This window comes from Miscanthus floridulus, chromosome 17 (assembly GCF_019320115.1).
Source record: "Miscanthus floridulus cultivar M001 chromosome 17, ASM1932011v1, whole genome shotgun sequence".
Lineage (NCBI taxonomy): Eukaryota > Viridiplantae > Streptophyta > Magnoliopsida > Poales > Poaceae > Miscanthus > Miscanthus floridulus.
This window is the reverse complement of record NC_089596.1, coordinates 21396029-21408827: the sequence shown is the minus strand read 5'-3', so window position 1 is coordinate 21408827 and position 12799 is coordinate 21396029. Positions and strand designations below refer to the sequence as shown.

Here is a 12799-nt window from a genome sequence, read left to right as displayed (position 1 = left end):
ATATGTATCTAGCACTCACGTATGTTACTATGTCAAATAAACAGCTATCACACAACACAACCGCCAATTATTTTACTTATAAAATGTACTTGCAACTTAAACCGATCGTACGAATTTTACAGTTTTCGAGGTCAACGATACATCACCGAGGAGGCAGAGTTTTTATTTTTTTTAATTATTTATTTTTTTGTGTTGAACGTGCTGCCTCTTGTTTGCACTGCATGACGATGGACAGTTGGACACAGATTATTCAAGCAGACAAAAGAATGCAGACAGAGTCAACTTAGCTCCGGCTCTGCAGCTTGCCCCGGTAGAACACTGCTAACAACTATATTTTTCTTTGGGTGCCAACCACTGCGGATGCCCTTGTCATGTGGCTGTCATTCCACATCCAGAGTCAAGAGCAGGGGCTGGATCTGGACGGCGGGAGAAGGCGTGAAGCTCCCACTGTTCTGATGCTTCCCCGACGACGATCCCGACGACCTTCTGCTTGAGGCCAAGAGCACCAGGCGGCCATTCTCGATCTGGGTAGGCCTTCGTCCCTCTCTGTCCACGACATGCTGCTCACCTTGTCACCAACACAATCGTCCTCACTTACCAAGCTGCTGCGTGCAGGAGCCACCATCCCCATCGAGCTTGCGGGCCATGGAGCTGGTGGCGGGGGCGATGGGGAGCCTGCTCCCCAAGCTGGGCGAGCTGCTCAAGGAGGAGTACGGCCTGCAAAAGGGCGTGAAGAAGAAGATCGAGTCTCTCTCACGGGAGCTCACGGTGGTGCACGCCGTCCTCCGCAAGATCGGCGATGTTCCACCGGACCAGCTCGACGAGCTGGTCAGGCTCTGGGCGAGTGAAGTCAGGGAGGCATCCTACGATATGGAAGACATCGTCGACACATTCCTGGTGTGCGTTGAAGACCCTAATGAGGCTACTGAGCCACACATGCTCCTGCGCCTCTTGAAAAGGGCGGGCAGGCTGTTCAAGAAGAGCAAGGCTCGCCACAAAATCTCTAGCCTAATAGATGACATCAAAGAGAAGCTTGAGGAGGTGGCAACAAGGCGAGGCAGGTACACACTTGACAGCATTGTCGCCAGCCCTGTAGCTGCAAACACTATCGACCCTCGCATCCTGAATCTATACAAAAGGGCGACGGAGCTTGTTGGCATTGAGGGACCAAGGGACGAGCTCATAAATAAGCTGTCCCTAGGGGATGGTGACGTGGATCTGTCTAGTACTACAAAGATGAAGGTCCTCTCTATCGTTGGATTTGGAGGGCTAGGCAAGACCACTCTTGCCAAAGCTGTCTATGACCACCTCAAACCGCACTTCGAGTGCCGGGCTTTTGTTCCAGTGGGTCAGAATCCTGACATCAAGAAAGCCTTTGGAGACATTCTCATAGCCCTTGATGAGCAAACTTACACTCGTCCCAAATTAATGTGTTTGGATGAAAATCAGCTCATGGGCAAACTCAACGAATTCGTCAAGGAAAAGAGGTACGAGCTAATATGATCACCGATTCATTAATCATTGCTACTCATCACTGGCTCATTGCTAACAATAATTATAGCCGCTTTCAGATTATGTAGCTGCACAATTATTGGTTCTTTATATCTTATTTATTTTAATAAAGGAAAATGATGAAAGGAACATAACCGAAATTGTGATGTCTCGTATATTTTTTTACCATTTCTTGTACTGTCTTGTGAATATGTAGGTGTTTGATTGTTATTGATGATATATGGGACAAGAAGACCTGGAAATTAGTCAGATGTGCTATGCAAGAAAGTAATTGTGGAAGTAGACTTGTGATCACTACACGCATTTCTGAAGTTGCCGCATATGCTGATGAAGCTTACAAAATACAACCACTTTCTCATGATAACTCTGAAAAATTATTGTACGCGAGAATATATGACGGTGAAGGGAAGTATTTCGATAGTCTTTCGGCTGAGACATGTGAAAGAATTTTGAAGAAATGTGACGGTGTGCCACTTGCTATCATTACAATAGCCAGTTTGTTGGCCAGTAAACCAGGAGATGACTGGTCTGACGTCTACAACTCAATTGGTTTTGGGCATAAAGGCAATGATGACGTAGATAATACCAGAAGGATATTGTCTTTTAGCTACTATGATCTGCCTTCACATCTAAAGGCTTGCTTGTTGTATCTAAGCGTATTTCCAGAAGATCGTATCATAGAGAAAAATAGATTGATATGGATGTGGATCGCTGAAGGTTTCATCTCTAAGGAACAAGCAGCAGCAGCAGGGGTAGGATTATTTGAGCTTGGGGAGAGGTACTTTAATGAATTGATAAATAGAAACATGATCCAGGCACAGGAGACAAAATATGAAGGGTACGTTGATGCATGCTCAGTTCATGATATGGTTCTTGATTTGATACATCAATTATCGAGTGAAAAAAATTTTGTCACTGTATTGAATGGTGGTGAGCGACAGAAACTTCAGGGGAGCATTTCTCGCAGGTTAGCCCTACAGTGTGTTGAAGAGCACAACGTTGGCCAGCTGGCTAACATCGCTGTGGAGAAAGTGAGATCCATTTTTGCCTGTGAGTGTGATTTTTGTGCATTATGCCCACGCCTCCCATCTTTACGTGTAGTAGAAATGGTAGGATGTTCTGTTTTCAACAAAGACTGCATCAAAGATGTGTCGGAGAATCATCTTGGGAGTTTACTTCACTTGAGGTACCTCAGACTAGATAGTAAGATCGCTGAGCTGCCTAGGGAGGTAAAATATCTGAGGTTTCTGCAAACACTGGATTTAGAGAACTACCGGATAAAGGAGCTGCCGGAGGAGGTGGGACATCTGACGCAACTTGTTTGCCTACGAGCTGATTATTATTGGGCAACAAGAGTGCCGGCAGGTTTGATCGGTAAGCTCACGTCACTGCAAGAGCTACTTATATCGTGTGAAGGTGAAGATGCTATAATAATGCAGTTTGCGGAGGAGCTGGGCCTGCTGAAGGAACTGAGGGTGCTCAAGATTAGGATTTCTGTTAGGAGTGAGAGCATTGAGAGTGCTTTGCTGGAGTCCCTGGGCCATCTGCACAATATCCAGGAACTTCAAATTGTAAACTATTCTATAAGTAAGGACTGGGAGAGCAGCGATGCAGGATGGGTGTCCTGTCGGCATCTCCGTTTGCTGAGTTTGGACTGCTTCGAGTTCTCTGCACTGCCGGCGTGGATTAACTCGTCACTTGCTCCAAACCTCTCCTATCTGGATGTGCAAGTGGGAGTTGTGAAAGACCAGGACATGGAGACCCTTGCCAAGCTGCCAGAGCTTAGTTCCCTCAGACTGAAATCCCATGACACCAAGTCGGTAGTTAGCATAAAGATTCGTACAGATAAAGGTGTTGGCTACTTCCGCAAGTTGAGATTCTTAAAGATACTCGGTCCATTTATCTGGTTTGATCTGCGCGGCAGCGAGTGCAACCGCAGCAGGGTACCATCTGATAATACTATCGTGCCAAGTCTTGAATCCCTTCAGTTTGTTGTCCATGTGCGGTCCCTAAAAGACGAGAACCTGCATCTTGGTTTTGACAAGCTGCTTGGCTTCCAGAACCTCGGAAGAAGTTCTCTCCAGATAGTCAAAGCCGAAGTGAACTGTGGAGGTGCCAGTATGTGGGATGTGAAGGAAGCGGAGGCTGCGTTGGAGCACGCGGCCGCAGTCCATCCAAAACATCCCACCCTTCTAACCAACAGGGTACAATGTATGATCTCACGCTACCAAGAGGTATGATCATGGATTTAAATAGCGGGCTATAGCGACGCTATAGTGCCACTATAGCCTCTGGAGAGAGCTCCCGCTATGCTATTTTTATTTTTCCGCTACGCCATTTATAACCACTTTATTATGCTTTAAAGTCACTAAATTGATTAGCTGTGTCTTTAAAATAACGCTGCTATTTCAACTTTAGCTTTTAGAGTGACAATCTACTTATTATATATTTATCTTTTGCTGTTAAGTCGATCTTTTAGAAAATTGAACACTTGAGTCTCACAAATTGTGCTATAATGCCATATTAAATAATATTCCCTAGACTCCTAAAGCCTTGAAAACATATTTGTGTTTAGTAATTTTCACGATTCTTGTGTTTTTATGAAATAATTATTTGATTTTTTTATAGTTTTCTTAAAAACCGCTATCTGTCATAGCTCCGCTATAGCTGCGCTATAGCTTTATAGCTTCTAAAAAAAAGATACCGCTATTTGTAATAGCCCGCTATTTTAAACCTTGGGTATGATGAACTGATCATGCATGCACATTTGAACTTGCTTTCAAATGCTACTGGCTCTGATTAACTATTACTTCCTATCTATCCTGTCTTTCTATCTTTATAATGGTCACAATAAAATGTTTATCTCATACATACAGTACCTACGGGGTTCAAGTGGTACAGGACTAAATCTAGCTAGCTCCTCTCCTTTGAATTATCATTAGTCCTAGCTCAATCGGGTTCTCCTACACAGTACTCCAGGCAACATAGATTATCTAAATAAATAGTTACTCCGTATTAAGTAAGGGTGGGTGGGCCACGATAGTTAACGTAAAAATATCCCGATTGCCTTGTTCTCGCTTGCATGCATGTGGGGCCTGTTTGCTTTTGGCTCAGATTCTGAACACCAGCGGCTGGATCTGCTGCCTAGCTTAGATTCCGATCCAAACAGCCATGCATGCATGTCACCAAGTTGGCTGTGTTGTCTCACAAATGCCATAGTCTGCCAACCGGTTGGCCGTGTTTGCGTGGCTCAAGGCAGATTCATTCATAACATTATGAATTGTGGTGTCTAACTACTGAAGGAACGTAATTAGAAATGCAAGGAAAAGCACTCAGTTTTTTTTCCGAATACGCAAAAGATTTGCGTATCATTGTAATTAATAAGAAGAGTTTAACCGTACAAATGACACGCTTCTGATGAGCGCGCTAGGTGGTCTTACAGCATGACTGGACCTTCTTAGCCGACTGTTACAAACCTCGATATTACATAAATGGTAAACAACCGAACTAAGAGCACCGCAGCAACCTACGGAGCTGGACGTCTCCGCTGCTAGTTGCGCGACCCAACTCCGCCATCCGAGAAGAACGTTCTTCTACCAGCCCTGTTGTTGGTCGCTGGGAACAGCTCGTCCAGAGCCTTCACTTGGCTCGGCGTCAAGTTCCCTACGAATATGCCGTCGTATGTTCCCTTGGACGCAGATGAACTGTAGCTGCCGACGGCACGATGCCCATCCTCTGCATGAGGAGTACCTTGCCCCGCTTCGAGGTCGGTATTTACGCCAGCGACTGAGCGGTAATCCGTCTGCTCCTGATTGTCAGGGGCCTTTTGGTTGCCGCCTTCTACCATGGTGGAGTGGCGATTAAGGGCGACCTTCACTTGAGCTGCACCTCCTCGGTAAACCGTGCGAGACGCTGAGTGGCCTCGCGCGGCGTGGGCGTCGCATCGCTGGGGTCGAGCATGGCTTGGCTATCCGGCTGGCCGTCCTTCGTCGACGTAGAAGGGTCGGGTGTGGCTTGGTCGTACGAATGGCCGTCCAGCGTCAACATAGAAGTACTCGCCATGTGCTTGGCCGGCTCGAACCTAGGTGTGCAGACCTCACTGTCGTCCCCTGGCGCCATAGCACCCACGACAACGGGCTGCTCCATCTATGGAGGCATGCCCTGCACAGGCGACGACGGAGGCAGGTCCGTCGTGCTCTGGGGATCCGTCGCCGGAGAACTGGAGTCCACCACCGAAGCTTGAACCTCCTGAGAGACGGTTGCCGCAACATGCCGGCACCTAGGCACTTGTGTGACTGCTGGTCGGCTCTCGACGAGCGAGGCGGCAAGCTCGTCCAGCATCGGGTCGACCGAGACAAGCCAAACGGGAGGCCTTGCGCCCTCGCACAGCGCCTTCGCTAGCGGATCTGGTTCGAGGAAGCCGCGTGCGGCAGTTGAAGCAGTGGCATAGTCGGCAGGCGCGCCCATGCTGATGTCCATCACCGCGACACCCCTGTGCCGCCAGCGTCATTTCCGGCATCAACGGTTGCCATCGGCACACCCCACGACTCCCTGCGCGGTCCCATCCGAGGTCGGTGGACTGCCGAGGGGTGCGTGCTGGGAGGCCAGTGTGTTGTCGACACGAGCTGAGCGGCGAGGCAAGCCACCACCCTTCGGCGTCGACTTGGATCGCTTGCAGTCCCTCGCGAGGTGGCAGAATCCGTGGCAGCGCAGGCAACGATGTGGCAATCGGAAGGTCACTACTCGGTGCGAGTAGGAGGTAGTTGAAACATCTATCGCAGAGCTATGCTGGGATCTTCTGAGCCTATCCACGCAGACCTGTTCCGCACCGAGGTTTAGTCAAGGCAGCCGTAGGTCCCGCTTCCTGTTGGGGTAGGATCGCCCGCCACCCGTCGGCGTTGGGGGCAGAGACCCGTCTGCAGGCGCCGAGGCAATGGCGGGAAGGGACCCGACCATCCACTGGCTGAGTAGGCAAGCCGTGCACTAGCTGGGGCGTGGCCGACTGCGCTTCCTCCGCCATCGCACAGGTCCCTGTCTAGCGTCCGCTCCGCCGCGCCGTAGAACCACGACTAAACGAGTCTAAGCACGGGAGGGGGACACTGCGGCCGGCTTCACAGGACGATGAGCGGCCTCCAGGTAGGTTGTGGGGCGATCGTTGTTGAACTCGTCGCCATCGTCGTTAGCCCATCGACGGCGCTTCGTGCGCCCTCCCGAAGACGGGTAGAACGGAGCCGCGGCGGGTGAGAGCATGGAGCCTGGCGTCGATGGCGGCGGGGACGCAGAGGGAATCTACGGAGGTGCTCCAGAGCCGGATCCCGTGGCTCGGGCTCAATGGAGCTGCAGTTGGAGGTGGTGGCCGTGGCGTAGAGGCCCGGCGCCATCGGCGGCGTGGACGGGGAGGGAGTCCACAGAGGCGCTCCAGCGTTGGAGGTGGCTACGGTGGTAGGGCGCGGCGTCATTGGCGTTGGAGGCGGCATCCCAGCGCCAGCCATGGTGGCCATGGTGGTGGGGCCCAGCGTCGGCGACGGCTGGGGCGGGCAGGGTGCTCCAGCGCCAGCTCCTGAGTTGGTTGGGTCCGCCGGTCCAGGGAGGCTCCCATCGGAGGCGCCCGCCATCACCGGGGAGGTGGCCTGCGGTGGCGATGATGGGGCGCAGACGCGGCGAGGTTGGGGTTGGCCATGCAGTGGGACGCTGGCGGAGGGGCCCGACGTGGGCGGCGTCGGTGGCCGTGCCGTGTGCTCACGCGCGCCCGCGCACAGGAGAGGAGAGGAGGGGTGCGCGGATGCAGGGAGGTGGGGGGGAAGTCGTCCCCTGCGGCGGCAGAGCGGGCCTCGCGGGCGGAGGTGGCGGCCGCACAGCCTCTGTGTCCGCGCCCGCGACCAGCAGCAAATTCGGCTGGTGGGGGCTGGGTTCGCCGGAAGGGGAGGGGGAGGGGATCACTGGCGGCGTCGGCGTCGGGTTGGGGGCACGGCGCGGGCTTGCGTCGCTGGCTGGACTTGTGGGGCTCGAGGAGGGTGTAGGGGAGGGGGGAGAGGCGGGGGAGGGGGCCGCCGGCGCCGGGATGGCGGTCGGTGGCAACGGCGGCGGGGGGTGGGTGGCGGATGCTAGGGGTCGCCAACCCTAGGGGAGCCGACTCATCCTCGGAAAGGGAATATTGTCTTTGTTTTTTTGAAAGAAAGCTTGTATCTTTGTTTTGGTTGGAATGTGTATGTTGTGTTTCTATGATGATGACAGGGAATTCATGAGTGGCCAGAGTATGCACGTGCTTTTTTTTCTTTTTCCTTGCAGTTCAATATATTTGTATTTATTTGCTAACCGTATCGAACAAATGGTAGGCTTGTATGGAAATTAGCAAAGCCCCTGAGTTAGTAACCAAGGCCTGGAAGTTGGCAGACGACATCGCTGGCTCAGGACATATTCAAATACTGCGTATGCCACATCCGACTGTATCTTCAAGCAAAGTATGTTCAGCAACGTTTGCATGTACATCTTCCATTTAAATTAATGAAAGGAATATCACACATCAGTATCTGTTCGTGTGCTTATGATTTTCATGACATAGCACACACCGAACAATTCGGTAGAATTTAAGACTGTTATGTTCATATTCAGAATAGTATATAATTCTGATAAGCATTGTGTTTTATTTGTTTTCTTTGTAGGTTATGCGCTTGTTGTACACAAATAATGGGGTGGCACTTTTGGCTCTCAGCTCCAATGCTGTTCATAAGCTGTGGAAATGGGAGCACAGGGACAAGAATCCACGTGGCAAGGTTAGATAGGACCACTAGCTTAAGATTTCAACACTGTAGTTCTGTTTGGTTGTTTTCTAAAAACCATCCATCATTACTTTTCGTTAGTCGTCCAAATCTGTTCCACCTGTGCTATGGCAACCGGAAAATGGCATTCCAATGACAAACAACACCATTGATGGCAATGACCCTAAAGAAGCAATAGCCTGCACTGCACTATCAAAAAATGACAGCTATCTAATTTCTGCTTCTGGTGGCAAAGTCTCATTGTTCAACATGATGACATTCAAGGTATGTCTTCTTCAGTTGTCTATAACAATAAATAGTTAATTCCATGATTGATCTCTTACAAATCATGCATGACAACTTCCGTAAAATAATTTTTATTTCGTAGTTGCACCATGGCCTTTCTTTGGCTTCACTGATCTTGTGCAATCTCTCGTATATAGGTCATGACTACTTTCATGGCACCTCCACCTGCTGCAACTTTCCTTGCATTCTACCCGTTATACAATAACCTCATAGCTATTGGAAGGGAGGACTCTTCAATTCAAATCTACCATGTCCGTATAGGCGAAGTGAGTATTAAACGTGAATCTATCATCCCCTGTTTCCATGAATCTCAGAGTATTGGCAAAACTCATTATATATGGTTCTCACTGGAAATGCAGTAATGTACCCATTGTAAAATAATGTGCTCTCGTTTCAGACTATATATCCCCGCATGTTTTACTTATGTATTAGGATCATGAGATTGTAAATGTTGTTTTACATATGATCTTTTTGACATAACAAATTATGTACTTTTTGCGGGCTTTGAGCAGATACCACAAGGTACACATATTAAATAGCAACTTTGTGGTAGCTCCCGTCAACAATATGAAGAGTAGTAAGTACCTCGTGGTATATGACCCAAAAAAACCTTCATAAACCATACATATGTTGTTAGCTCGACATTTAAAAATTTAAGAATTTTTAATGATAATGGATTCTTCCGATGTGAAATATTATGCTTAGTGTACTAATTACCATTTAGTTTATATTTAACATCAACGTGCCAAAATATCAACTTATCTTAATTGAATTGCACAGGTTACAACTGTGCTCACGGGTCATCACAAAAAGATAACTGGACTAGCATTTTCGCAATCAATGGGGGTGCTTGTATCTTCAGGTGCTGATGCTCAGGTGTGAATTCTAATATATATCAAAATTAGGACTAGCGATTTTGTTTTTGCTTATAAATTTAAGGGATGCTGAATTAAATACAGTCAAATGTTATGTGTCAGTGTTTTGTGAACCGACCAGTAAATTTAGTGTCGCGCAGCTCAAGGAATCGATGGAAGCACTCAAGACATGGGGAGATTATACTGGTTCCGGCCGGAACCCTACGTCTAGTCTCAGAGGGGTTCGAGTTCGTGTTTCTCGGTTCAAGTGCTCAGTTAGCTTACAATGGGGGTGCTCGTAAGTGTAGGTTTAGAAGGGAGAGGACTCAAGAGAGAGAGATCGATCCCTCCAGAGCCAGAGAGAGTGTTTTCTTTTTTCCGTCCGCTAGAATGAAGGCCCGGTTCCCCTTATATGCTTCCGGGGGCCGAGTGACAATTGAAAGGAAAGGGTTCCCCCGCCCCTAGTGGTCGAGAGCCCAAGGGGAGGGCAGCGGTTGCCGAGCACGGTCCGTGGGCCCTCTGCGTCTTGTCCCAGCTTATGTTGCATGCTTGGATGTCGTCACGGGTTCCTGTTCTCCACGTCGAGGTATGGTGCGCCATAGCGGCACAGTGCCGGTCATGGCTGTCCTCTTGTAGTCCTATGGGACGTGGGCGCATAGTGCGAGTCGTGGCCTTCGTCCTTGCACCTGCTTCCCCCGGGGGGGCATCTACTGACTGGCCGCCCTCCTGATCATGAAGGGGGCGGCGAGGCATCGGGGGTCAACTTATTTTCCTAGTTCCGAGTAGTTAAGTCCTAGGACGTGAGACCCGCGCTCTGTCGCAAGCATGGCCGTACACCTACCCGTCGAGTCATACAGTGTTTTAGCGGTCCCGTGCCATATCCTGACATTGCTTGGCCACGGAGTTGCCTTTTGAATTGGTGGGGGAGCAGTCCGAGGGGTGATGCCTCACCCCAAGACCCTGCGGTCCAAAGGGTGGTCGATGCATCCTAAGGCCCCAAGGTCCGTTGGGTGGTCGTCGTCCTTTTGGTCTGAGTGGGTGTGCGGTGCGTGCATGTCTCGTTGTGGCAGGCGCATTGAATGCGCCAACCTCCCCTGGTCTTATCCATTGACGGTCAGCCTAGGCCCAGGATGGTCGAGGTCGTGCCTCGTATCCTGACCCGACTGCGTGGTCGTGTGGAGCGAGTGGTCGAGGCGCTATGAGGATGATGGGCCATGGCCTACTGGTCCACGAAGTGCGCTTTCCTCCGGCGTAAGCCGCGTTGTGGGGTAACCGGGGTATGCTCCCCCGACATTATGTTAGTCGCATTTCATACCATCCATTTGTCCATTTTCTAAAATATATAAAGATCTATAAATACACTCCACTTTCTAAAAGGTATAAATATCTAAAAATACAGTATTGTTTCTTTCTGAATCATTCTTTTCTTGTTTTTTTTGCAATGAAATGAAATTTGCAGCTATGTGTTTGGAGCATTGATGGTTGGGAGAAGAAGAAATCAAGATACATCAAACATCCATCTAATGGTTCCGGTGCTTTAGTTGGTGATACAATGGTGCAGTTTCACTATGATGGAACACATCTTTTAGTAGTTCATGAGAGTCAGTTAGTGATCTATGATTGGCAGTTGGAATGCTTGTGCTCGGTAAGTCATTCACAACATTTTCATAACAATATATTTGCATCTCTTAGTAATCATATGTTGTCTTCCCTATTGAGTTGGAGTACTAACATATTACATGATTTACATCATGCTTGTCGAATGCTCCTAATCGTATCGATGCATTGTAATAAGCACATTACACATTGATATTTGACCTTCCATAACTTGTTAATGCAGTGGTACCCAAGAGATGCACTCCCTGCTCCAATTTCAAGTGCGGTGTACTCACTTGGTTGTTTGTTGGTCTATGCTGGATTTCGTGATGGTGCAATTGGAATATTTGAGGCAGAATCTCTTACACTACAGTGCTGGATAGCACCCGCTGCCTACGTACCATCTTCAATATCCAGGTATGTGGAGTTTCACGCAATTTCTGTTTTTTGTTTGAGTGGTACTTTCAATTCTGGTAACAAACGTCTTGTTTTCGTTGCCTCTCTTGTTTCCAGCGGTAGTGAAACTGTCTATCCCACGGTCATCGCAACACATCCTCGGAAGCCTAACCAGATTGCAGTGGGCATGAGCGATGGTGCAGTTTATGTGCTAGAGCCGTTGGATACAGACGACGGACAAGTGGGGAGCGACACCTCCTCAGAACAACGTCCACCTAGTAATGTCAGCAGCAGCGGTGGTGACAGCCAACCGAGTGTCTGATCAGCCGATGAGTTGACATGGCAATGCTTGCTTGGCCTACGATGATAGATTGAGTTAAATATTTTGCTTGGCCTCTAGACACATATTCAGTCAAATGGAACTGATTTTTTATGCACCCATCCAGTTATGTGTACACCATCCATCGTCAGATCTCCCTGAGATCTATATATCTGAGACTAGTGTTTTCAAGTCATTGAGGACTTCCTTATTTGTAATAAATATGCACGTTGCTAGTGGGTGAGACATTTCCCTCCCCATCTCTCTTCTTCTTTATTCAAAAAACATAATTGGATAGTGAGCAATGTATTTTCTTATCTTATTGTATTATATACAAAGACCTTGGGGACAAAGCTGAGTATCAGCCTACCCAATTCTCCAGTCAAGTTGGCTTAGGTTGAATTGCAATTGCAATACTCTCGTTTGGTGAATCATGTGAGATTTCGACATGCATTGTAAAAACTCGTTTCAAGTGGAGAAAATTGTCCTTGGATAATATAGTATATAGAACACATATATGTGAGTTAGTTTGCATATCGTGACTTACTAAAATAATTAAGAGAAAAGCATTCAGGTAAAGAAAAAATACAGAGGGAAATGAGAATGGCAAAATATTTTTTGTTATTTAGTCCTCTAAACGCACTATCATCATTCCTGAGTAGTTATCAATTTTCATAATTTGTAACAATGATCTTGTTTATCTTTAAATAATTAGATGGTATATCTTCAAGCTAACATCAAATTCATTAGATTCAACCTAAACCTATTGATGCTTAGGACCTCCATGACCACCGCTAACCAAAAGACCCTAAGCCCATTGAAGCTTAGGACCACGAAAAAACCCATGAGTTTCGACCAGATTTATACCTCATGTTGGAGACAAATGAGTGCCCTTCTAAACATTTGGAGTTTGTCCAGAAAAAAATCATAAGAAAAGGTCAGTCTCAGAGAATGCTGACTGTCACTGTTACAAATGGGGAAGTTACTTATATACGACAGTTGGTGTTCCTTGTTTTCGCTCAAAAGAAAAGGGGAAAAGGCCATTTCAAGGGCTTCAC

At 48.1% G+C, this 12799-nt stretch overlaps 1 pseudogene; it reads left to right on the top strand.

The window, feature by feature from the left end:
• The first annotated feature begins 384 nt into the window (after nucleotides 1-384).
• LOC136518566 (putative disease resistance RPP13-like protein 3) lies at nucleotides 385-12026 on the top strand (annotated as a pseudogene).
• Nucleotides 12027-12799: the final 773 nt, after the last annotated feature.